We start from the raw sequence: 26320 nt of genomic DNA on the forward strand, positions 1-26320 counted from the left end.
GTGGGGGAAAGTTGCACCTTTATCTCAAGGGCTTTTGTTCTGGCCATAGGAAATGTCTAAGTAGATATGCAATGCGTGCTCAATAGCCACAGTCAGGCCCTTTTGAAAAAAAAAGTCAGGCCAAATTAGGTTTATACCAAATGGCTTCCTCATATACTCCAATATATCCTATTGCTTGCCATTTTTATTTGTCAACTGCATAGTGTTTTTAAAATGTAAGTTAACAATTAAAAATATGGGACGTTTCACAAAAATCCTGATTTCTGGCTTCTCTTAAAAAATGGAAAGATCTGGAAACAGGCCATTGTAACTGCATAGTAGCTGCCCCTGTAGATAGAGTATACCATCTCCACTGTCCACAGTCCCCACTATTCCGTATTGTCTCTCCAGGCCTGAAATTGAGTGTCAGTCACCATTTTCTCTGGGGCTTGCACTCTTCTCTCCTAGTAAAGAAAGACTTCTTTGAACCACATTTCTGTCAAAAATCAAATAGAGACCAAGAGAGCTGCCTTGTGTTATTTGGTAAATGAGTCTGTTTCCTTTATCTGTATAACCAGTTTATGCCTGTAGGTGGGAGAGTTTGAAACTCTGCCAGGGAGTCAGAGGAGTTTGTCAGGATGCGTAGTTGCAGGCAACAGAATCCACTCCAGCTGGTTAACGAAAAGAGGTTTATTAGGGGACAGGAAGCGCTAGGAGGACGAGCTCCAGGAATGGGCCCTGCACCACACCTCTGAACCAGCCTGCCCAGGGAGCTTCCTCACGCTGCCTCGACCTGCAGCAGAAGCCCTGAGCCTGCCTCTGCCCCACGGACTCAGCTCTGAATCAGCTGTGTGTGACAGTGGGACAGAAGCCACGCCCATCCCAGCCCCAGGAAAGCAGGGAGGGTTGCCGTCAGCATTGGAAGGCTGGGGCAAGCATCCACATGCAAGGAAGGTGACCAACAGGTTTGGGGCAGCCACAGTGACCACTCCAGCTTTGGGGAAGGGGCAGCTTTGGGGTGTGGGAGGTCACCCCGAGGAGGCCTGGCCAAGCCACCCACCTTGCCTCTGGGGGTGGTCTCGGACCAGGATCTTCACACACCAGGGGCTCCCGAGCTCCCAGACATGAAAACAGCGAGGAAAAGAGAAGACACACCCAGCGCTGACGCCCCAGAGCCTGGGCTGGTCCCTGGCAGGCTGCCGGGCAGCCTCCTGGCAGCCGTGCCCACCCTTCTGGCCCAGCGTCTTCGCTCGGCTTCACGTGCGTTCCTCCTGGCCTGGCCCTGTGGCCGGCCACCCAGCTGGGTTACCCTCTTGGATCTCTTTGTTCTCTCCGTGGAATTCAGAGAAGCCTCTGCCAGTTCAGAGATGGGGCTCGGCTGTTTCCCAGAAGCTGATAACAGCTGGGATTAAAAGATGAGAAATGGCACACATGTCCCAGCTCTGCCCGAAATTGAGAAGCCAAGGGTCTATGTCCACACTCCTGTGCCCAGTGCCATTCGTGCCCACTTCACCCTCCTGACAGTGGCTCTTTGTCCTCAGAGCCCACCCTCTAAGGACCCTGCCCAATGTGACACCATCCCCTGCCGTGAGGGCCGCTAATTCCCTGGGGGCCGTTTACAGAGCCCTGGGGGCCGTTTACAGAGCCCTGGGGGCACATGACCAGACACAGCAGAGCAGGTAGCTCAGGCCTGAGTGGGAGTTCCGAGCCTCAGCCCCTGGCAGGCAGAGCAGCTGCCTTGATTGTATCGCAGTATCACCACATGCCAGGCTGTGCTCAGGGCTTAATCCTCTGGGTCTTATGTGAGCATCACAGCAATTCCAGAGGGTAGGTGCCATGTGACTCCTGGTTCACAGACCGGACACTGAGCCTCAGGAGGATTGGATGACCTGCCACTCAGCAAGTGAGCAGCAGAGCTGAGCATCGGCCCTGAGCATCGGCCCAGGTCTGTTTCCTCTGCTCACAGCTGCTGCACTTTGCTGCCTGATTTGCAGGCTCTGCAACAGCCTCTGCAAGAGAAACCCAGAAGCAGCTTTCTGGCTTCCAGAAGGTTCCTTTGACCAGGAGGCATTCATCAGAGTAAATCGACACACAGAGCCACCCCAAGCTCCTCAAGCCAGTACCCGGCAGAGGAAGGGAGCAGCGGGGAGCTGAATGTGACGGTCGGGCCAGTGTCCAGGCCTGACAGGCTAGCTTGTGATTTGGGACAAGTCACTTCTCTGTCGGCCTTCGTTTTCTCATTTCTTTTGCTCCGCAGATATTTCTGAGCTCCTACTATGCGGCAAACACCAGGCAATAAGGTGGACGGGATCGCTCCCGTCAAGGGGCTTACGTTCCAGCAGGATGGCAACGGCCGTGGGCAGGTCACCATGATGTGGCGAAGGTGTTGGGGAGCTGGATTAGGCAGGGCCACCAGAGAGTGCTGCTCTGAAGTGACCTCTGAGCTGAGATCCCATGGGGAGAGGGAGCCAGCCATGGGGAATGGCGGGGCTTCCCCGGCAGCGAGCCCACCTCCCTTCAAGTGGGAGCAGTAGGGCTGGGGGCGGGGAGAGCAGACAGGAGGTCCACGCGTGCTTCCCTGGGGTGGGGATTTGGAATGGGGGCAGAGCCATAACCCAGGGCCGGATCTGACACCTGGTGTAGGCCAGGGGCAGGCGGCGGGTCCTTCCCTGAGTCAGCGGGAGGCTTGGGGGCTTGAGCAGCAGAAGGATGTGCTCTGAGGGACACAGAAAGGAGTGACTGCTGCTGCACAGGGTTGAGGACTGAAGACAGTGAAGGAGGCCTAAGCCACAGAAATGCAGTGCGTGGGGGTCAGTGCTTCCTAAGTGGGCGGCGGCTTTGGAAGGCAGGGGTCTCCAGGCCCTTCTCCCACAGGCCACCCAAGGGAGGCAGCAGTACAAGGGTCCCAGGGCCTCTGAGAGGCCTGCAGGAACCGCCTCTCCCGTGGAACACACGCCCGGCCAGAGACAGGCAGCCAGGGTCCTGCACAGGCCTCCAATTCCTGGAACTTTCTCCTGATGGCCCCATGGGGCCGCTGTCAGGAGCCTTCCATTGGAGCCTTTTGTCCCGTGTGCAAATGTCGGTAGATTGAGATCGCCCAGGGCGAGTCCTGCGGAGGCAGGCATGACACAGGGTCCATAAGGGCCTCGTGGGTGTGGAGCATTTTGGACTCTTGTTGGCTCTTGTTCTGGCCAAGCAACAGCAGATCTCCCCTGGTGGGGATGGGGAGGCGTGAATGCTTTGGGGGTCTGTGGTTGGCTGCCTCCTTGCCGGCAAGGGGAGCCTGGGGCCTGGGTCTTCTAGAGGCCAGGGCTTGTGGCTGGCTGCCCATGGGTGGGGCTCGGGGGTCGGCCTGCTCCATCTGATGGGACTCAGTTGGAATCAGGGCTTTGTCCAGTTGTCTTAGAAACGGAAGCTGACTCGTGGATTCTGAAGTCAGACGGAGCAGGTCTCCACCTTGGCTGGGTCATCCGCAGAAGAAATCAGAGAGGGTGGTTTTCACCTGGGAATAAATCTGTTTCACAAAATTTGGAAATCAATTTGGCAATGAATTTTCAGGCATGTTTGAGGGGGCTGTGGGCAAAAAATCCAGCTGACACTTGAAACCTGAAATTGGCCACCTGGAGGAGGGCTTTCTGCCCGACAAAGGGGCCTTGAGGCACTGGAGCTGACAGTGCTCGTTGGCTGGGGAGCCTGAAGTCGATCTCCGATCCCCAAGGCCGCACACAGTCTTGGTTTTTGTTGTCCTCAAGCTGTCTTCAGTCCTGCCCCTTCTGCCTTGCCAATCCGTCCTGCCCTTTCCACCTCTGGTTCCTGCCTGGCTCGGCGAGGCCCCGTCACCTCCCTCCCACAGTACTGCCAGAGGAGCCTGCCCAGTCCTCCGGCTCCCAGCCCTCAAGTGGCCTCCTGGGACTGTGGGCACCCAGGCCACTCCACGTTGTCAGGCCCTGCCCAGCCCAAGGAATCAGAATCTCTGGGGCCTCCTGGAACTTTGCATGCTCCACAAGAACCCAGATGATTCTCCTGTTTGAGAAGCGCTGGCCTGAAGGACAAAATATAGATTCCTTAGCATCAGGCTCTGCAGACATTGAAGTCAGTGCTTCTCAAACTGTGGGCCTGGACCAGCGGCATCGACATCATCTGGGAACTGTTGGAACTGCACATTCTGAAGCCCCACCCTTACTAAATCAGAAACTCTGGGGATGAGGCCCAGCCATCTGTTCCAAGGTCCCTTCAGGTGATACTGATGGGGTGCAAGGTTGAGGCCCGGTGACCTCTCACTGCAGAGCCTCTGCCCCTGCTGCTCCTCCTGCCTGGAACACCCTCCTCTCAGCCCGGTCAGTTCCCAGCATCTGTCTGGCCTCATCTCAAGTGTAAATTTCTCAGGGATACCTGGACTCTCCAGACCCGGTCGTGTTCACCTAACACATCCTGGAGGAGGTCCCGGTGCTTCTCCTTCATAGCACTTACCAGTTTGTCATTTGGTCATCATTGGGCCGATGCCTGTCTCCCCCGCTAGTCTGTAAGGAGGATGGAGGCTGTGCCTCTCTTACTCCGGGTTTGTCCCCAGCCCCTGGCACCGTACCTGACAAAGAGCAGGGCTTCTGCTGGTAATCACCACCTCCTCCAAACGATGTGAATATCCTGCAACTTCTTGATTTTTCAGTTTTAGGTATTATCTATTAGAAGTCCAAAGTCTTCCTTTTTTCTCAGTCCTTTGCATGAAACCTGCTATTTTCTCTCTGGAAGTTTCTGGGAACTTCTCCGTCACTCCAGTGTTCTGAAATTTCACCATGAAGCTTCTCAGCAGTATCTATTTTCTTTCACTGAGCTGGACTCTCAGAAAACCAAGCTTCTTGAATTATTTCTCCAATGCCTCCCCTCCAGGTCTCTGTGCTCTCTCTTTCTGAGGTCTCTATTACTCAGGGAGGGAGGACAATCCCTGGGCTGACCCTGATTTCTTGTGCTGGTTTTCTTATCTCTTCTCTCCTATTTTCTGCATCTCTTTGTCTTGTTCTACTTTTCTGGAGATTTCCCTCAACCTTTCTCTTGCAACTCTGTTTCTAATGAAATTTTAATCTTTGCTATCATATTTTTCATTTGGAAGAAATTTTGTGCAAATGTTCTCCGAATATTCCTTTTGACAGCATCCTGATCTTGTTTCATGGATGTCATGTCCACCATTATCTCTGAACATATTAATTATGGGGTTTTTAAGTCTTCTGTTTTTGAAGGCCTGTGTCTTCTGAGTTACTATTCTGTATTTGTTTTGGCCTCTGTCTTTCATGTAAGAGGCTCCCTCAAATGTCCAGCACCTTTGGCTCATTTTTCAGAGTGGAAACCTAGAAAGCTGACTGGTAGCTCCATGGACATAGAAGGGGCTGCTCAATGTGGCTTCACAGGGACGTGGGCTGGCCGGGTCTTACTTCCGGACTCATCAGAGCCCTGGGAAGAGTCTTCCCATCTCCCGTCTGGAAGCACAGGCCCCGCTGCCTGCGTCCTGGGAGCCGCGCTGAGGATGGGGAGACCTGGGGGCCTCCACATTCCACGTGTGACCCTTCACTTCATGGTACCCTCCCTCAGCTGTGCCTGGCGTCCTGCAGGCCAGAGACTCTCTATTTTCCTCTCTCCAGAAAATCACCTTCTGGCAGAAAATGTCTACAAGACAGGTGGAATTTCAGGTCTTGGAGTGGCCATTGACTCTACTCGCCCCAAGCTGTTGGCCCACTGGTTCTGCCCAGCTTGAGGAGGGCAGCCATCCAGATTCCATCTCAGTTGCAGCCGCTCAGTGCTGCCATTGTAGCACGAGAGCAGCCATGGACAGTGCATAAGTGAATGGACATGTCTGTGTCCTGATAAAACTTGATTTACACAAGTCCACGTGGGCTGGGTTTGGCCCATGGACCATAGGTTGAGACCCCTGGTGTAGAAGCTGGTTCATCAGGTAACCAGTGCCGCTGGTTCCTGAGTTTTGGGGGTTCTGCCTCGCAGGCTGGGTGTGCTTGAGCTTTCCCCATTGCTGGCTTAAAACTTCGCCTGTCCCATTTCTGCACAGGCAGCAATCCCTCATTTGTTTACTTCCCGGCTTCCTAAATATTGTTGCTGATGTTTCCTCTCCTGGCCTCTGTACCCTTGGAGCTCAGGGTTCTGGAAGTAGTAGAGATAAATGCATGCATTCCATCTCCCATCTTAACTAGCAGGCTCCTTTTATTTTTTTAATAGGTCTCTCGGTTACCTCTATAGCATACAGAACTGAGATTGATTAAGGTCGGTTGTGCGTCTTCACCAAATTTAAATAAATTAATTGAATGTGCATAAAAAGAAAGACTTCTGTGAAGACTTGAATATAAGATGATTCCTTCCTTTCTGAGGCCCTGCAGAAGGGCCGCCCTTCCATCCTCAACCAGGCAGGGCAGCGTTGGTCAAACCAGCTCCCAGAATACCGTCTGAAGGATCATGGTCCTGTGGACCATGGATCTCTGTGTGGACCAAGGCCACTCTCTCTGCAGGATCCGGAGCCCAAGGCCTGGAATTAGCATATGTGATCCCTGCTGTGCAAGCGAGGCCCTTGTTCTCAGCCCCTGGGCCGGGACGAGGAGAGGGAGGCACTGAAATAGCAGGGCTTCTTGGGGTCCTTTGAACACTTGGCTTCCCAGAGAGGGATCACAACTCATCTGCCAGCGGTGTCCAGTTAGTTCTGGGACATGAGGGTGCAGGGAGAACCCTGAGCCTGAGCAGTCGGGCCTGGACCCCGAGCACTGTGGAAGCCTTCAGAGTGGGAGAAGATGGGCCAGTGGCTGGTGCCATCCTGAGGACCACCCCCCAGACAACGGCTGCAGCAGGCTGCATGGAGGGACTTCCAGTCTTCACACTCTGATACGTAGGCTCTGCCTCTTCTTTTTTTTTTTTTGAGGAAGACTGTCCCTGAGCTAACATCCATGCCCATCTTCCTCTACTTTGTATGTGGGACACTGCCACAGCATGGCTTGATAAGCGGTTTGTAGATCCACACCCGGGATCTGAACCCGCGACCCCAGGCTGCCGAAACGGAGTGCACGAACTTAACCGCTATGCCACCATGCTGGGCCCAAGCTCTGCCGCTTCGTGTCTGCCCCTCCCCTCTCCTGAGCCCTGGTTTCCTCTCCAGCAGGGTGGAGATGCAGGATTGCTGTCAGGATGTCTAAGAGAGTGACAAATCTGAGCAGGCCCAGTCAAGAAAGTTGTTTCTGACAGAAAATGTCTGCAAGGCACAGGTGGAATGTCAGGCCTTGGAGTGGCAGTTGACTCTGCTCACCGCAAGCTGCTGGCCCACTGGTTCTGGGAGACAGTGAGGATGGGCAGGTTTTCCGTCTGTGGATGGCTCCGTCTCCCCTTCTGTACCAGAACTGTTCCAGGGCATCCGTGCCCCTTCCCCAGGCCCCCACAGTGCCTGCACATCTCTCTAAGATCATTTCCCATGCTGTGTTGTAATTGGGTGTTTGCATGTCATCTCCCGGCTCCTTGTGAGCTCCTCAAGGGCAAGAACCGGATGTAATCATTTGAGTACCCCCAGTGCCTGGCACGGAGTGGGTTAACGCTGGATGGATGAACAGATGGACGGATAGAAGGATAGATGGGTGATCCAAAGGATGAATGAACAGATTGGTAACTTAATGGATGAACAAATGCATGAACAAATGTACAGATGGATATTTGATTGTCCAGATAAATGAAGTCGTACGTTCACCCAAAACTATTAAGTAGTTTTTCTACAGAGGAGTCAATGATGAATAATGATGAAGTGAGACTGTGACAGTAGGAGGAAAAGAAAGAGAAGGTGGGACAGAGGCAGAAACAGTATAACAGGTGAATAAACAGAGGAGGAACTGGAGACATGCCTGCGCGGACAGACGACCTGTGTGCACGTTCACAGCCTCCTTGAAGGGCGTCAGTGTCTGTGAGCTGGAGGAGTTGTTCCCAAGGTCCCAGGGAGGAGGAGCTGGGAGAAAGAATTCACAAACACTCTTTCTGTCTATTAAAAAGAATTTTTTTTTCTCTAAATAAACTTTGAATCCACTTCCAAGTATGTTTGGAAAGAGCAGTGGCAGCTTTCATGAGGGGTAAATTATAAGTGCTCCACTCGGAGCTGTGTTTAGGGACCTTCAGAAATACATGCAGCCCCCAAAGCAAGTGCTAAAATGCGCATGAGACAAGAAACATATGCCTCTGTGACGACGTCAGGCAGGCTTACTGCGAGTATGTGTGCTGTGCTGGTGATGGAATATTCAGCAAGTGTTCCAGAAAGAGGCCTTTCCTGAAATGGAGGTCAATGAGCATACTCCCCCTTCTCATAAATCCTTGGTAAAAAAGGCAGGCCTGTCTCCCACACACATGCGGCTGATTATCTGGGGCTCTGGGCTCTCCCTGGAGAGTGGTTTCCCAGGGCCAGATCCGCCCCCAGTGGTTTCCAAGCCCCGGCCAGAAAGGCTGTGGCAGCTCGCCTGGGCTTTTCCTGCCCCAGGGGGCAGAGAGAGTGGGCACAGGTGCTAACCAAGAAAGGAGGAAACATACATCCCTCCTTCCCAGTGCCCAGCGAAGATCAGACCCAGACATGAGCCACTACGGACACCCTCTCTTTGCTGTTGGCCACTGGAGACCGTCCGCCCGTCCAGGTTAGCTGAATTTGGCCTGAGCCTGGACCAGGTTCTCAGAGGACCAGGGCAAATCAGATATGGTCCCTGCTCTGTGGGGTTCACAGTCCAGCAGAGAGACAGATGGGCAGACAGCTCCATCCCATTGCACTAAGTACCATAGCAAGTCAATATTCCTGGCCCAAGAGTAGGCAGCCAGGAAGACCTCCCAGAGGAGGGCTCATGTCTTAGCTGGGTCTTGAAGGATGAGTAGGAGTTTTCCTTGCAAAAAACGGGAGAAAGGACGTTGGAGACGTGAGCAACACAGCTCAGGGCCATGGTGTGTTCCCGGCCAGGTGTTCTGGCAAAAGGTGGGCCAGGAATGACTTATGGAGGACAAGCAGGGGGTGGGCAGAGCAGACCAGAAAGGGAAGTCTGAGTCATCCTGGAAGGGCCTTGGCCACGGAGCTCAGACTGTGTCCCAAGGACAGTGGGGAGCCTCTGGATGGCTTTAAAGGGCAGTGACGTGATCAGCTGTGTGGTTTAGAAGGACCAGCCTGACTGCAGGGTTGAGTGAGAGGACAGAGCAGTGCAGGACCTGGGTGGAAGAGGAGCTAATTGTGTCTGGGGATGCCCAAGGGGTCTGCAGCCGGACGCTGGCATCTGATGGACAGGAGAAGCCCTGGGCGGTCCTCATTTATTTACTGATTTATTTTTAAAGGGTGCATGCTTTGCAATTGGACACAGCTGGGTTTGAATCTCAGCTCTGCCACACACCAGCTGTGTGACTTGGGACAAGTCCCTTCTCTGTGAGCCTCTTTTACTTTATCTGCAGGGTGGGGTAGGTGCCACCTTCCTGGCGAGGGTGCTGAGTGGAAGAGATGAGCACACAGCTGTACAGCCCCTAGCACAATGCCTGGCACACGCAGCCCACAAGCAGGAGCCCCCTTCCTTGCTTCCGGCACCCCACTCCAGAGCTCTGGGAATGGCCGAATTGGCGCTGACATCTCCCCATTGCGGAAGCCTGTATGTGGGACCTAGGGCCTGCACAGGGGAGCCGCTGCTCTCGGGTGGCGCTCCTGCAGCCTCTGCCCAGGGAGCACCCTCCAGAGGAGGGCCAGGCCCAGCCAGAGCGGCACAGTGCCTCAGAGGGAAAGAAGGGGGCCACTTGTGTCTGGAGACCTCTGGGTGTCTCTGGCCAGACTGTGGCATCTGAATAGATGGGAGACAGCTCAGGCACTCCCCAAAGTCACGACAGGCAGAAGCCTGGGGACCAGGCGGGTCTAGAGGACCCTGATGGCTGCACACAGCTGGCCTGCCCACACTCCTTCCAGCTGCCTCAGACCCCAGGCCCTGCCCACAGTGCCTCCCCACTCCAGCAGTGCCACGTGCCGTCCCACGTCCTCCACCCGCAGCCGGCCAGGGAGCAAAGCTCCACCCTGCCCAGCCTCCTTCCACTCCAGGCTGCTGTGGGGAGGAGGGGACAGTCGAGCAGGTCTTGGAGAGGCCCGTTTCCGGGCACAAGGAAGAGTGGCACAGTGAGGGAGGACGTGAACACACCTGAGCTTGCAACGACAGCGTGTCGCAGAGTGGCCCCACTGGTGGCACAGCCCGTCGGGATAGCAGCCTGCGTCATGGTTAGTGCCTCCGACTAACCACGGATTAGCCGATGGGTGGATGGATTAGTGGCCGGTGGATGGGAGTCACTAGCCCACCTCCCACTCCCATCACATTGGGGGTTAGGATTTCAATGTGTAAATTTTAGGGGCCTCAAACATGGAGTCTATAACAATGTTACAACGCGGTGAACCTCAAAGACTTCATGCTGAGTGAAATAAGCCAGACACAAAGGGCAAATGCTATGTGATTCCACTTATGTGGGATATCGAGATATCTAGAATAGACAAATTGGTAGACAGAAAGCAGATTGGAGGTGGCCAGGGGCTGGGAGGAGGGGAATGGGGAATTATTGCTTAATGGGTGCAGTATTTCTTTTTGGAACGGATGAAAAAGTTTTGGAGCTAGATAATGGTGATGGTTGCACATTTTGAATGTGCTTAATGCCACTGAACTGTACACTGAAAAGTGGGTAAAATGGCAAATTTTAAGTTATATGTATTTTACCAACATTTTAAAAAGTAACGTGATAACAAAATGTGCTGTATAAAGACGATGGAATGTTGTTCAGCCTTAAAAAGGAAGGCAATTCTGACACCTGCTACAACACGGATGAACCTTGAGGACATTGAGCCCCATGAAGTAAGCCAGGCACAAAAGGACACGTACTGTACGGTCATACTTAGATGAGGGCCCTGGAGGGGTCGGATGCACAGAGACAGAAAGGAGAAGGTGGCTGCCAGGGGCTGCGGAGGGGCATGAAGACTTGTTGACTGGGGGCACTTCCAGTTCTGCGAGATGGAAAGAGCCGTGGAGGTGGACGGTGGTGAGGGCTGCACCACAGTGTGAATGTGTGTACTGCCACTGAAGTGTACTCTTAAAAATGGTTACGACGGTAAGCTGTGTCTATATTTCACCACAATTTTTAAAAGTAATTAAGAAAAAATTTTTTTGACTGGCACCTGAGCTGACAACTGTTGCCAATCTTCTATTTTTTTTTCTCCCCAAATCCCCCCAGTACATAGTTGTATATTTCAGTTGTGGGTCCTTCTAGTTGTGGCATGTGGGACACCGCCTCAGCGTGGCCTGATCAGCTGCGCTAGGTCCACGCCCAGGATCCGAACCGGCAAAACCCTGGGCCGCCGCAGCAGAGTGCGCGAACTTAACCACTCGGCCACAGGGCTGGCCCCTAAAATTTTTTAAATATAATGTAATATACCAAAAATCATTGGGTGAATCGTATGGTATGTGAATTATATCTCAGTAAAGCTGTTTAAAAGATAATACTGCCCCAAACGCAGCTGGACACAGCGTGGCTGACCTCCCTGGCCAGGAGGAAAGACGGCGCATGTGAGCGCACCGGCCTGCGCACCGCCAACCATCCGAGTGTGCGGGGAGGGCAGGGCCCAGCTTTGGGCACATGTGACCTCCAGGCCCCCCCCCCAGGGCCCAGCCGCTGAAGGAGAGGACATAGCTGCCTCATGGGGTAAGGGGAGTGGGGAGACGTGGGGTCACCCTGAGAGCCAGCCTCCAGCAGACAAGCATGGAGAAAATCAGCCCCAGCTCCTGACCGCTGAAGCTCCCTGGAGGGGGCCCGGGTCCTGGACCTGGCCCTGGCCCTGGGGGTCAAGAAAAACACACGTGAGTCACTGGAGTCTGCAGTGCAGGGGAACCACACAGGCTCTGGGCGCCTCGTGGGCCCGGATGCTGGGCCCCCCCAACCCTGTCCCCTCAGCCTCTCCGCTCCTCTGAGGCATGTGGTCTGCAAACCTGGGGGCTTCCTCAGACCCGAGTCCTGTCAGTGGGCAGCAGAGGGGCCCAGGCTGTGGGGCCACTTGACCTTGGGCAGCCCCTCCCCAACTCTGTCACAGGGATGCCGATGTCCCTGCCTCTCGGGTCTACTCTGAGATTTACGTGAGGCAGCACGGGCACGAATCTGGCTGCACAGCCATCAGCCAGCAGGTGCCTCCTCAGCGCCCACTTCCTTCTCCGGGCAAGGGCCCTTGCGCCCTTCCTCAGCCATCCTCAGGTCCCAGCCCCTCGGCACCTCTGCCCAGCACAGCAGCGTTCGTTCATGCTCTGACCACTCGTTCAGCACCAGCCTGTGTGTCAGGCCCCGTCAGAGGCTGTAGCCTCAATCCAGCAGACAGGAGCCCGGGCCTCAGGGAGCAGAGACGAACCATAAACACTAGAAAAGCAAATAAAGTAGACTAGGTAATTTTGATAGAGATAAGTGGCTGGAAGAAAATAATACAGGAAAGTGTGACAGAGTCCCTGAGGCCAGGGCATTTTAGACCGTGGTCGGGGAAGTCGTCCGGAGACATGACAGAGTCAGCCACACAGAGATATGTGAGAGGAGAGCCCCAGGCAGAGGGGACAGCTGGCTCAAAGGCCCTGAGGTGGATCCAGGCCTGGCAGGCCTGAGGAGCAGACAGAAGGCCATGAGGCAGGGGGTGGGGAGTGAGGGGGAGCAGGTGGGAGAGGGGCAGTGAGAACCTCCTTCCTCACGGGCTGCCCACTGCAATGACCAGCCATCCCGGCTGCCTGGGACTGTCCCCGCGTTAGCACTCAAAGTCCCAGGAGACCCCTCAGTCCTGAGCACACTGGGATGCTTGGTCACCCTAGTGCCCACCCGCTTCCTGTGTTCCCCGAATGCGGAAGGTAAGCTCCGCAGGCCCTGGGGGGGCTGGCGTGCCCTCCCCGCAGGAGAGCTCTATGCTCCTGTCCCATGGAGCTGGGCGTCCCGGGTCCCGGTCCATGAGGTCAGGTCACCTTGGAGCATGTGAGGCATGGTGAGCGGCCAGCTCTACCCTGAGTGTCACTTCTCAGTCCATGCCCGCCACCACGCTGGCCGTGCTCCGAGGGCCTCCAGCTGCCAGCCTCAACTGCCCTTTTCTAGGACCTTCTGAGTGGAGCTGGGTGGGGCTTTTAATGTGCAGGTTGAAGAATTCTCATAAAAATGAAAGCTCACATGAATGGCTTTTAAGTTAAAAATATACAAATAAATAATGTGGAGCTTTCCATTCTCTGAAAGCGGGAAATCCTGGCCTTCGTTACGTTTGGCGGGAACGTTGGCCCACGTGTCAGTAATGAAGGCTTGCAGGTGAGTGAAGAGTTGAGGAATTTGGTGTCTTTGGGGTGTGCTGCTTTCTCTGCGCCTCTCTGGAGCCTGTTTTCCAACAGGAAATAGGATCCCAGGAGTTGAGAGGCTCTGGGAGAAGCCAGTTTGCCCTAGCACAGATCTGGGTCTGGCAGAGCCCCAGCCCCACAGAGCCACCCCAAGCTCTCCCGCCCACCCGCCCGCCTGGGTGTCCTCCCGAGCTGCACAGGGCAGCGTCCAGCTGTCGGCATCAGGCACCACAGCTTTCTTGTGTGCAATGCCTGTCTTAGCCTGGGCCCTGGCTCTTTCTGTATTCGGGTTAACCTGACTCTCAGCCTCCACCCTTTGAGAGCCAAGACGGTCCTCCCCTTTCTGGAGCCCTTCCTCACCCTGCCCTTCCAATCCAGGCGGCTGGCCGGCAGGGCCTCTTCAGCCCTCTGAGATGTTCTCATGGCCATGAGAGGGAAGGGCCCTAGTCTCTCGGGCCCTCTGAGGGGCTCTTCACTCTTCATGTGAGGTTGCTCAGTCCTCCCTTCAGCTGCCTGAACCGTTGGCCGGCCTCTTGGGCATCAGTGCCCCCTCCAGGATCACCGTGTCCCCCAGGCTACCCAGAAGTGTCCACAGGACACACCTGGCTCCGTCCTCCGAGGGACAGAGGGCTTTGTTAGGCCTGGCTGGAAATGAGCAGGGAGAACGCTCCCCTGCCCGGATGGGAATTCCCAACTCCGAGGTTGGTCTGAAGCTTGGAAACCAAGATGATCTGGGGAGATGTTTTAATGATTTGGTCTTGGTAGCTCAAATCCAGGGACCTCCCAGCCTTCTCCCTTCAAGGTGCCCCCCCACGATGGCCCTTTGGCCTGGGCAACCTCAGGGAGCTCCAAACTGAAGGTCTGGGGGGTTTGAACCACCTGACCCCCACCGCCCTCCCAGAGTTCTGGGAAGAGGGTCAGATAAAGGGGCCTCCAATGCCCATGAGAAGGACCTGGTGTGAAGGCCGCAGGAAGCTGTGGACACATCCTGGGATGACAAGAAGAGCTTGGCCCTGGTCACAGGGGCCAAGGTGCTCAGAGGAACAGCCCTGGAGGCACACAGACCTGGGTTCAAATCCTGGTTCTGCCTTTCCACGCGATGTGACCTTGGGGATGCCACTGTCCCCTGTGACTACACAGTGCCAGGTTCTCAGGAGACATTCAGCTGTGGTCGTTAGCAGCACTGCCAACAGCATCTCCACGGTCTCCGTCAGGCCGACCCAAGTCCACAGTCTCACTCTGGCCTTTGTAGCTGAGAACCCTGGGAGCATTTCTTTTCTTTGTTTTGTTTGTTTTTTTAATTGTGGTAAAATACACATAACTTAAAATTACCATTTTAACCATTTTTGAGTACATTCACACTGTTATGCAACCATCACCACCATCTATCTCCAGAACTTTTTTCATCTTGCAAAACTGAAACTCTATACCCATTAAACATTGACTTCCCAGCCCCCGGCCGGCCCTGGCAAACCCCCTGCTACTTTCTGTCTCTGAATCTGACTACTCCAGGGACCTCATATAAGTATAATCCTACAGTATGTGTCCTTTTGTGCCTGGCTTATTTTACTTAGTATAATGTCCTCAAGGTTCATTCAAGCTGTAGCATGTGTCAGAACGTCCTTCTTTTTTAAGGCTGAATAATATTCCGTTGTATGTATATGCTTCATTTTGCTCATCCATTCACCTGGCTGGGGTGGGGTGGCTTTAGGCCTGTAAGAGGACAGTGATAAGGCGGGCATTGCCAGACCAGGTGTCCAACGGAGCCTTGGGGTTTGGGGCCACCACCCTGTAGTTGGTCAGTGGTGTGAGTTCTCCAGCCCAACCAGAGAGGAGGTTTTTATGAGTTAGAAATGGTTCCATTCTGTCTGGCCTCTAAATGTGCTCGAGAAAATGCCCATCCTCCCTGGAGTGATCTTGTGTGCACATGGCTGTCACAGGCATGCTGAGCATTTAGCAGCAAGCTGGGGCCCTTGCCAGCCGTGCTATGCCTGAAACCTCAGGATTTCTTTGAGAACTCCCATTCCCAGACCACTCAGCCTCTGCATCCTGGTCCCCAGGTCCACAGGCAGACATGGTGGCAATTAGGGACATGGAAAGCCCCAGACTGGCCTTGCCTTGTGGGCTCAAGGTCAGGGTGTAATCAAGGGTCGATCAGCATCTGGACTCAAACCCTGCCTGAAAAGTTGCTGCAGTGTAGCTGCTCTCTCAGACTCACCGCCCGTGGGCACGGAAGAACCCGCTTACATCAGGGACCCAGATTCTGATGGCCCAGAGGCCCCTCCAGCCAGTTATCTCTTGAGGTCCCAAATAGGCCCCACTTGTGTGCCCTCAAGTTGCTGTGTCTGCTGCCAGCTCATCTGTTTAGCAGTTCCACAAGGCAGGTGTAGTTGCTACCACCCCTGAACTTTTATCCCTGTGGGTTGGGAACCTAACGCACAGAGAGGTTGAATCACTCACTCAGGGTAAACGGCTTCCATATTAGTCATGTCTTTTCCCCTCCTGCGCCAGACACCTTGTTGGTATCTGTTGCCCACAGCCTCTGGAAGGAAGCTTCACAGATGCCACTAAGGCAGCACCCACTGTGAAACCCCAGGGTCCCCACAGCTGCCAGTCCCTGACCCAGAGCCGTGTGGGTCCCACACAGAGGTGGGAGAATGGCCAGAGCTGGTCTCCATCACCCGCAGACTCTCCAACTGGGAGTTTTTCCAGCAGCATCCTTGGGCAAGACCTGTCCTCTCCCTTGCAGCCTGTTGCCCCATCTGAACGTGAGAAGGTTGATCAAGACAGACTCCCAGGTGCCTTCCAGGACCACCTGAGTGTCAGAGTCTATGCCGGCAGTGGGAGACACTCTTCCACTGAAGAAAGGAAGGGAAAGAAAACCAGCAAGGAGAAAGGTCTGGGGCAAACCGCTGGGCCTGGTTTTGCTTCTTAGGAGAAACACTTAGCTGCAGCCAGCTGGTCCGGCTATTCCTGGGAGGCGGGGCAATGTGCTGCAGGCCTGGCCCACGTGCCCAGGGGCAGAGCCAGCCTGCGGGGGGTGGGGGGCGCAGCCCCAGTCTGCTCTGCTGCCTGCCCCAGGGGGACCACCTCTCCCGTCCTCAAGGCTACCTGCCCGGTGGTTCAGCAGTCGGCACAACTGTCCTTGCACCTTAAGAACCACAAACTGCGTGGCCTTAGGCAAGTCTTTTCACCTCCCTTAGCTTCAGAGTTCTCCTCTGTACAAGGGACACCAGCACCTCCTTCAAAGGTGTCTGTCAGGGGAATGGAGGAGCTCATTGGATGAGCAGCAGGAGACCCGCGAGTTCATGCTCGCTGGCTGAGTAGCTGACCTGGCCCCCAGGAGGTGCTGAACCAAGGTTGCTGCCCCTGGCCAGCCCTCCACATTTGATGGTCTAGAAACTCGCAACGGGCCGTCCTTCCTGCCTCTCCCACAGCAGGTTCTACCGTCCAGGCCTCACGTGGGACTGGCCTCTCTGTTTGCGAAAGCAGCGGACAGGGAGCCCAGCCGTCAGCTAGGAGCTCAGCTCTGCCACTTGCCCTCCCCCAAGGCCTCGACCTTCCTCGTCGGGGAGAAGGGGGGCAGAAAGCGCCCCCCCATCTGAACAGCCTGTGCCCCTCACACCAGGTAGTCCTGCATCTCTTCTAAGCCATGAATCTTGTTAGATTTAACAGTCTATTTTTTTTAATTGAGGTAACATTGATTTATGACATTATATAAATTTCAGGTGTACATCATCATATTTCCATTTCTGTGTAGACTGCATCGTGTTCACCACCCGAAGTCTAATTGCCATCTGGCACCGCACACACGTGCCCTTTTGCCCCTTTTGCTCTCCCGCCTCCCACGTCCCCTCTGGTAACCAGCAATTTGTTCTCTTTGTCTGTGTGTTAGTTTATCTTCCACATACGAGTGAAATCATATGGTGTTTGTCTTTTTCTGTCTGACTTATTTCACTTAGCATAATACCCTCAAGGTCCATCCGTCTTGTTGCAAATGGCAAGATTTCATCTTTTTATATGGCTGAGTAGCATCCCATTGTGTATATACCCATGTTCTTTATCCAATCATCCACTGATGGGCACTTAGCTTGTTTCCAAGTCTTGGCTATTGTGAATAATGCTGCAATGAACATAGGGGTTCATATACCTTTTCGAGTGAGTTTTCGTGTTCTTTGCATGAATACCCAGAAGTGGGACAGCTGGACCATACAGTAAGTCCTCTGTCTCCTCTAAGCCGTGGACCTTGTTAAATCTGACAGCGTTTTAAAGAGAATGCCAGGAAATGGTGTGGAGGACCTTAGGCTTCCTTGCCCATCCATTCCCTCCCTCCTTCTTCCTTCCCTCAACAGTGACGCCGGGTCCTGCCCCACGCTGGGAGCTGGGATCACACAGCTGCGTGGGATGCAGACCACACACTTCAGTGGACTGCCCTGTGTTAGGAGCAGGAGAAATCAGGCATGGCAGAAGGGTGGATGGTAGAGGAGAGACCGGGCGTGGGGGAGCGTTTGCTGATGCCGAGGAGGAAGGGGTCTGGTGGGCCAGGACAGGCAGGAAGAAGCCGCAGGGCGACTCCCAGGTGGTTTCTGGCTTGGCTGTGTGGGTACCGGTGCTGCCTGCGCTTAGGCGAGAAGGGAATCCTGCAGGACAGCACAGGGGGATTGGGAGATGACCTGGGGTTGGGACGTGTTGAATCTCAGAAAAAAGGGTTGCCCAGTTGTCAGTTTGTGCGCTGTTCACACAGAAGCCTCCAGGATCCAGTTTGGGTTGGCCCTGGACAGGGCTTGTGAGCAGCAGCCTCGTTCTTTCTCTACTTAGGCCCTTTCGGCTGGGAGTCCTGTCCAGCCTGCCAGGCCTGCAGCCCCACAGGCCCTGGGCGCTCTGCAACACTCGGCCGCCCCCCAACTCCATGCCTGCTAGGAGCTTCCCCAAAGGCCCTGGGAGGCAGGGCAGCCCACCCTGCTGGGCAGCTGCCCGCCCGGCTAGCAGCCCTCCTCACTGGGCCGTCTGCCTAACCGCACCGCCCAGCAGAACCACCCAGACGAATCCATTAGTTCAGCTACCTCAGCGGAGGCGAGTGTCCTCGTCTGGCTTGAGTTACGCAGATGGAGAGTTTCACAGTCATACCCAGCAGTGACCATCAGAAACCCGTGGTGCTGCTTTAGCTTTCAGATCCAGGAAGATCCTGGCTGACTCTCCCACACATGGGCCACTCCTGCCTTACCTCACGCCTCAGCCTGGGGCCCACGACAAGTCGCCTTGCCGAGCCGATCACAGGTTTCTGTGGCCTGGTGGAAGCCTAGACGCCAGGGACTGGCGCACTGGCCTCATGAGTGAAAGCTGGGCCTTTTTCCTCCTACCACCAGGGGAGCGTCATGCCGTGTGTGCCAGTGGGTTCCTGTTCCCACACCCTTGCTCACCCTGAAGACCAACTTGCCCAGAGGGGAGAAAAGGCTGGACACCAGTGCTCCCAGGCTCTGTCAGCCCACAGGAGCTGGGGAGGAGATCAGGACGTGTGCTTTGGCCATGAAGGGCCTGAGGTGTTGGTGGGACACCCACGTGGAGATGTCAGGTTGACCACTGGCCAAGAAGCATGGGTGTCACAGGCCTCAGCTGAGCTTGTGGACCTGGAGGCGCTCCCTAGGCTATAAATGCCTCCCCAGTCGGAGGAGCTATTGTCTGCTATGCAATCAGAATCTCGGCCTTACCAAGTCAACAAGCCCCAGGCGATGCCAGCATGAAACTCAAGGTCTGTGTCTGGTCTCAGGGAAAATCAAGGGCTGTGTGACTGGTGTGAATTTCTGCTCTCAGAGCTCAGATGTGCATCACTTACGTGGTCAAGTGATCTTCGACAAGGCGCCAAGGCTACACAATGGGGAAAGGACAGCCTCTTCAACCAATGATACTGGGGAGACTGGACATCCATGTGCAAAAGAATGAAGTTGGACCCTTGCTTTACACCATGTACAAAAATTAACACAAAGGGTTAAAAAAGCAACAAAAGTAAAAATAGACAAACTGGAATACATCAGACTTAACTTCCGTGCAGTAAAGGAAGCAATCAACAGAGTGAAAAAGCAACCTACAGAGTGGGGGAAAATGTTTGCAAGCCATGTACCTGATAAGGGGTTAATATCCAGAATATATAAAGAACGCCTATAACTCAACAACAACGACAAAAATCCAATTAAAAACTGAACGAAGTACTTGAATAGACATTTCTCCAAAGAAGATATACAAATGGCCAACAGGTATATGAAAAGATGCTCAGCATCTCTAATTATGAAGGAAATGCAAATTCAAATCATGGTGAAATATAGCCTCATACCCATTGTGATGACCACTATAAAAAAAAACCAGAAAATAAAAAGTGTGGGGGAGAGTGTGGAGAAATTGAAAGCTTTGTGCACTGTTGGTAGAAATGTAAAGTGGTATAGACACTATGGAAAACATACAAAATAGAGGAAGATGGGCACAGATGTTAGCTCAGGGCCAATCTTCCTCACCAAAAGATTAATTAATTAATTAATTAATTAATTAAAAATTGGCTACTATGGTAAATTTTGTGTTATGTGTTTTTGAGCACAATTAAAAACAATTTTAATAACAAATTCAGGAATGCAAGAAATAGCGTGTTTCTCCTTTTAAAATTTCGTTTAACTGTCCTCAGCTGGAGACCCCAGTCCACAGAGCAGAAATTCATCATCGCCTCATCCCCTGGCCTGCACAGGTGTCAGGGTCTGGCCCCGCGCAGAGGGCCCTCCCCATCCTGGCAAATCTCTTCTCTCTCTTTTTCTCAAAGGCCCTCCGTCCTCTCCATCCAGGACCCCTCCTTAACAAACTCACCGCTCCCCCGGGGCTGCTGCCGCTTTTCTGCCCTCTCCTGGTCCCTGGGCCAGGGGCGCACAGCTGGGCCTCACAAGAAGGAAAAAGGGAAACACACATCACACGAAGTTTTCAGTAAACATCCTGCCTTGGACATGAGTCATGGCCAGTCTCTGCCTCTCCTCTGTGGTCGTCCTTGGGATTTTGAGGGGTTTTGAGATTGACTTTCACAGGAAAGAGCAGTGCCTTGCAATAGTCACAGCCTGGGGCTCTCCTGCCCCAGGGCCCAGCCGAGCCTCGGGGGCACGAGGGAGGGGGAGGTGCCGTCTGCAGTCGCAATCCAGGACACACAACTTCACTTCGCAGACCTTTTCCTCTGGCACCTGAGAAAAGGGAAAGGAGAATCGGGGACAGTTCAACTAAGAAGGTGTGGAACCTGGGGGGGCGGGGAGGGGGGCAGGGCGGAAGACGGAGGGGCATCAGGGATGTTTGCAGGGAGCTCCAGGAGAGGCTCCGGGACGTGAGGGTGGGACCAGGGAGTGCTGGCTGGCTCTGGCCCTCCCCTCCGGGGGTGGGTGATGTGAGCTGTGCGCTGGGCCCAGGCCCCCTCCTCCAGCATCACAGTCATGCGGTCTTGGGGACTGACATAGGCAGAGGCAGGAGGTCTGCATCGTAAATTCAGAAAGGCTCCAAACCTGTGCACAGAGGACTAGACCCTGAAAGAGCGTGCGTTGGCATGCTCGCTGGCTGCAGTAAACCGTGCATGGGACACCCGGAAGGGCTCCCTCGAGTGCGGACGGGAGGGGCTGGAGGCCCAGCAAGGAAGGAAGGCGGTAGATGGACAGGATGTGCCTTTGAAATGCCCTCAGAGTGTCTTCGTGTGGTGTGTTCTCTCCGTTGTTTTAGTTCAGTGACTATTAAAAAGCTTTTGTCAGGGCTTTCATAAGATAACTCCCGCCCTCAGCCTTATTTTTCTCATAAATCTGAAGCTTCTCAGCTGCAAACTCTTCTGCCTCAAGAGTTTCCAGGTAGTGAATCTTTTTGATTGGGGAAGCACTCGTGAATGAAGAAGTGAGCAGATAATGGAGTAACTGAATGAGTGAGTGAGGGGAGAATGCAGAGGAGCAGGGGCGATGGAGGGCAGGAGACGGGGTTTCTCCCCATGCCTCTCCCCTCCTCTAGCCAGCGGGGTGGTGAGCAGGCTGCCCCCAGGATGCTGTTCTGGGTGGGGAGCCGACAGCAGGCAGGCTGCGCCCAAGCCCACTGGCTCCCCTTCTCAACGAGCCTATCCTTGTTTCCTGTCTAGGCCCCCCTGGACGGCGTGGCAAGCCTGGAAGAAGAGGCGATCCTGGTGAGTCCCAGGTTTTCTCAGTTCCTAAACCTAAGCCTGGAAGTCTGCCCTTGACCTGGGGCCTGGCTGGGGGTGCCAGTCCCTGTACCACCCCATAACGCAGGACCCTCCTCCCCAGGCCAGTCTTCCTCTCCCTTCCAATTCCAACTGCTGTCCCTGGGTCCACAGTGCCCTTCTTGGCCTCCTGACGTCCACAATTCCAGTGGCAGTCGCCTCTCTGCCCTTGGCCACCCCCCGAACCTCACTGTCAGCCTGGAAGGTCACTGCCTAGTCTCCCACCTGAAACAGCCTCCTCTCTTTCTGGGAATTGATGGTGATTCCCCCTTCCCACAGTCTCTACCATGGGTCCCTCAACACAACGTGACACTTCTCTGGTGTCCCCAGAGTTGGGCTGTCCTTCCCTTGGCAGAGCTACCAGAGACTATTCGCTCCCTCCCGTATGGCTGCAGACTCACCTGGAGTTGGCGCCACTCTCCCTCCTGCCATCTTCGTTCCACCCAAATGCGCTCCGTCTGTACATCCCCTGCCCCGACTCTCCGGGAAGCTTCCCTAAGAGGCGTCCACACACCTGCCCCGACCCCAGCTCCTCCACCTTGCCTCCCCTTCAACCCAGCCCCTCCAGTCTCTTTTTGCTGTCACTCCACTGACATCATCTTGGCCAAAGTTACGGCTGGCCTCCTCATGGCCAGGCCAGCAGACACTTTCTGTCTTTATCTTCCTTGACCCGCACTGTTGGCCACTCCCCTCGGTATTCCCAGCTCAGCTCTGGCCTGCGTTTCCTCCCACATCTCTGACCCCTTCTTCTTTGCCTTTTCTGTAGGACCCCAGTTGCCTCTTAAATGAATCTGCCCTTGACCCTTCTCTCCTTTCTCCCACCCTTGTGGCTTCAGCTCCCCCGTGATTCTGACAACGCCCCCCTCCCTGCCTCCAGCCAGGTGGCCTCCTCTGGGCTCAGAGGTTGGACATTGCACTACTGAACCCAGCACCTCCCCCAACCTGCTCTCCTCCAGCTCCCCATCGCAGGGAGGTCGCCTCTGGCCACCCGCTCCCCCGTGCAGACACCTGGGCATCATCCTCCATCCCTCCCTTCACCGTGCCCACGCCAAGTCCCAGTGAGTCTCCTCCTCGTTGTGTCTTGGACCATGCCCCCTTCCCTGTCCTCACCACTCCTCCCACCATGTCCCCCACCTCCAGCCTCGCCATGGGTGTCCAGGGCCCTCCCACTCTAACCCTGCACTCTTACGTCCTCCCCTGCACAGATGTCTTCTTCTCTACCTGGACTCTTACCCCAAGTTCATTACTCTTTGTCCTTTAAGTCTAGCTCAAGCATCTCGTCCAAAAAGCCTGCTCTAACCTCCCTGTCTGGGGCTATCACACAGAGCAGGCCCCGGGAACGTAATGCACAGAACAGTGAATGAATGAATGAATGAATGAATGCACGCATGCTCAGCCCCTAAGCAACTCCACAAGGAGGGCATGGTGGTCATGCCAGAGGGGCCCACCATCAGGACCTCAGGCCAGTTGGGCCCAGGGAGAGCAGGGCTGGTTCTCTCTCAACCTCAGACTCCTCCCTGGCTCTGGGCATGGGCTTCTCGCCCCTGTTGTGCTGCATGCTTGCCTCCTCTGGTTCGTCATGAAGAGGCCCTCCAGATAAACACCCTCGAGTTCAGTGGTAGGAAGCGCCCTTCATGGTTCTCAGTTGGCTTTGACTTCTAGGAGCTGAAGGCTGTTTTGTGTTTGATTGCCATGGATTTTGTGCGTAATCATCAGCACCCGACCCCACACCACCAGCCCGCCAAATGCACATGTCACCACTCAGTTCTCCTTTCTGTCCTCGTAAAAGCTTTTACTGCCCTTTATTGTAAGCTCCCGACATCCTTTTTAGAAGGAGATAAGAAATAGATAGTGACTTTTTTTTAGGACAAAGTATAATATTATTCAACTTACTCAAAAACCCATTCGAATTATGACCAGTTTACAAGAATCTAAAAGTCAAAGAAAGACAAGGACTTACAGGACCCCTGACACTGCGCTGGGTCTTTTCAGGTCCTTCATCTCATGGGATCCTCACAGAGCCCTGCAAAGATATGAATATGTAATTATCTCCATTTTGCAGATAAGGAAACTGAGGCTGCAAGGGAAGAAGGGCCTTATCTAAGGTCAGCTGCCAGCACAGGGTGAGCAGCACCTCCTCCCTTCGCTGGCCTTTCCCAGCCATGTCCTGATTCTCTGCCTGTCAGAGAACTGTGAGCGGCACAGAGCAGATGTCCCTCTCTGATTAGCTTTGGCCAGGCCTCGTGTTTATTTCAAGATAGTTTCACAGCCATGGACATCCTGGCTCTGATGCCTTCCCTTGTACAAACCAGAGCTTCTCCTGTGCCCCAGGGAGAAAGCCTCTTTTTGCCAGTGGGACAGTGTCTGGCTGAGATGCCTTCCTGCTGCAGAGCTGACCCGCCCGCCTTGGAGAGAGGTCCTCTCTCACTCCCAGTGGGAGCCTTTGCCTGGAAGACGCCTCCGTGGCCCTGCAGTTTTTATGCATCTCCACTGTAATGGAATGGATTTCTCACCTCCCCCGGCCCACTTCTCAGCTAGGGAAGCCCAGCACTGCCCTTGGACTCTGGTGTCCTTTCTGGGAAACTTAGGCAGGATCCTTTCCCCTTCTAGAACCTCCTTTCCCCAAGGGTGTTCGTCACTCTCCTCACCTCCCCCAGCCTCCCTCTGTGCCCACGCTTCCCGCGCCTGGCTGTGGCGGTCTCCTCTGCAGACTTGTCCTTCTCCACCAGAGCACTGTCCTCTCAGGGCAGGGGCTGGGCCCCAGGCCCTCAGGAGACAGTCAATCACTGCTTGCTGACAGGAAGAGGGGAGGAAAGGGAGGAGGGAGAGAGAGAGAGACTGGTGGGCAAATGCAGGGTGAGGCTTAGGAGGTGGGAAGAGACAAGGATGAGGTGCTCACATGCTGCGTGGCTGATGCCTGTGCCAAACCTGCAGAGACAGACAGAGGCGCCCACCAGCCCTCCACAGCTGCAGCCCTAGACCAGCAGCCTCAGTGCTAAGTGTTCTATCCACCCTGGCTCCAAGACACCCTTTCTGAAAATCCAGTGGAAGAAGCACTTCTGGAATGGTGGAGTAAGGACCTCTGAAAATCCACTCCTCCATAAAAGCAGCAAGAAGACTAGGAAAAATCTACCTTTTCAGGACCACGGAGATTAATGAAAGACTTGCAACAACCCAAGAAACGTTTATTCAAGAAAAACACATGAATCTTGCTAAAAAACAGTGAGATCTGTAGTATTTTAACCTGCCCATCTCCCGAGCCCCATAGTACCCTTAAAAACCATCAGCCTTGCAATCACAGTACCTGTGAAAAGTAGCAGCCACTGGAGAATTGAAGCTCCCAAGTGCTCATTCTCAGAGAATTGCCACTGTTTGACCGTCAGGCAGCTCCCTGGAAAAGAGCGTGCACGTGACTTGTCTTTATTTGACCTGACGCAGAGCCCGCTCACTCTCATCTCCAGAGAGCTTGCTAAAAACGCCCGGCAACAATGGTTTAACATTGCAACTGCCTGTGGTGGTGATACCAGTGGGAGCAAGCAAAAACTTAAATGAAAATCTAAGGGATGAGCTGTCCAAGGGGGCTTTGAAAAGCTCCAGCATGTTCCCGGGGATCTAGAAGGCACATGGATGTGCAGGGCTCTGTGCGTGTCCAGGAAAGGCTTCAGTCTCTCACCTCTGGCTGGTCTGCTCAAGCAGGGCAACAAAGGCGACAGCAGAGATGCAGCCTGGCCGAGCACTGAAGCTGTGCTCCAACATACACAGGGGCCCTCAGCACAGCGCGGGAGGCTCGTTGATCAAGGGGTTAAAGGAGACTCTGCCTACCCAGCAGAGAATTCAGTAGCTGCACATGACAAAGAAGACACGCTTTAGAGAATTAGTCCAGGAAAGCCTCTAAACAAACGAAGAGCAGCAGTAACAAAAACAACAACAAATCCTGAAAACGAGGAGCAAAATCTAATTTCCATAGTGACCACATGAAATTACTTTAAATGCCCAGTCTTTAACAAAAAATTGTGAGATACACAAAGATGTAAGAAAGTATGGCAATAAAAAAGGGGAAAAAGCAGTCGATAGAAACTGCCCGGGTGGACTTACTAGGCAAAGATTTTATATTTGCTGTTTTGAGTATGTTCAAAGAACTAAAGGAAGCCGAAGCTAAAGAATTAAAGGGAAGCACAAGAATTATATGTCACCAAATGGAGAATATCAGTAGAGAGATAGAAATATTTAAAAAGAACCAAATAGAAATTCTGGAGCTATAAAGGATAACAACTGAAGTGAAAAATTCACTAAAGGGGCTCACCAGTAGATTTGGGCTGGCAGAAGAAAGAATTAGCAAACTTGAAGATAGGTCAATTGCGATTATCCAGTCTAAGGAAGAAAGAAAAGAGAATGAAGGAAAATGAACAGAGTCTCAGAGACCTGGGGAGCACTATCAAGTGTGCCAACATACACACAATGTGGCCCAGGAGGGCAGAAGGAAGAGAAGGAGAAATGTACAAAGAGATAGTGGCCAAAACCTTCCCAAATTTAAAGAAAAATTTTAATCTACACATCCAAGAAGCTCACCAATCTCCAAAAAGGACAAAGTCAAAGAGACTGACACCTAAGCATATCATAGCCACATTGCCAAAAGTGAAAAATGAAAAGAGGCTCTTGAAAGCAGCAAGAGAATAATGATCATCATAGAAAAGGGATCCTCAGTAAGATTGACAGCTTATTTCTCATCCAAAACCATGAAAACCAAAAGGCAGCG

At 53.8% G+C, this 26320-nt stretch overlaps 1 protein-coding gene across 1 annotated transcript in view; it reads left to right on the forward strand.

The window, feature by feature from the left end:
• The window catches only part of COL23A1 (collagen type XXIII alpha 1 chain), a 313810-nt gene that overhangs the window by 227917 nt on the left and 59573 nt on the right, over positions 1-26320 (forward strand). The window contains exon 3 of the mRNA XM_046666242.1: positions 21466-21510. The gene's annotated coding sequence lies outside the window, so the exon portion shown is untranslated. The remainder of the gene's footprint in view (positions 1-21465; positions 21511-26320) is intronic.

The sequence above is a fragment of the Equus quagga genome, chromosome 7, assembly GCF_021613505.1.
Source record: "Equus quagga isolate Etosha38 chromosome 7, UCLA_HA_Equagga_1.0, whole genome shotgun sequence".
In the NCBI taxonomy this organism is placed as follows: Eukaryota; Metazoa; Chordata; class Mammalia; order Perissodactyla; family Equidae; genus Equus; species Equus quagga.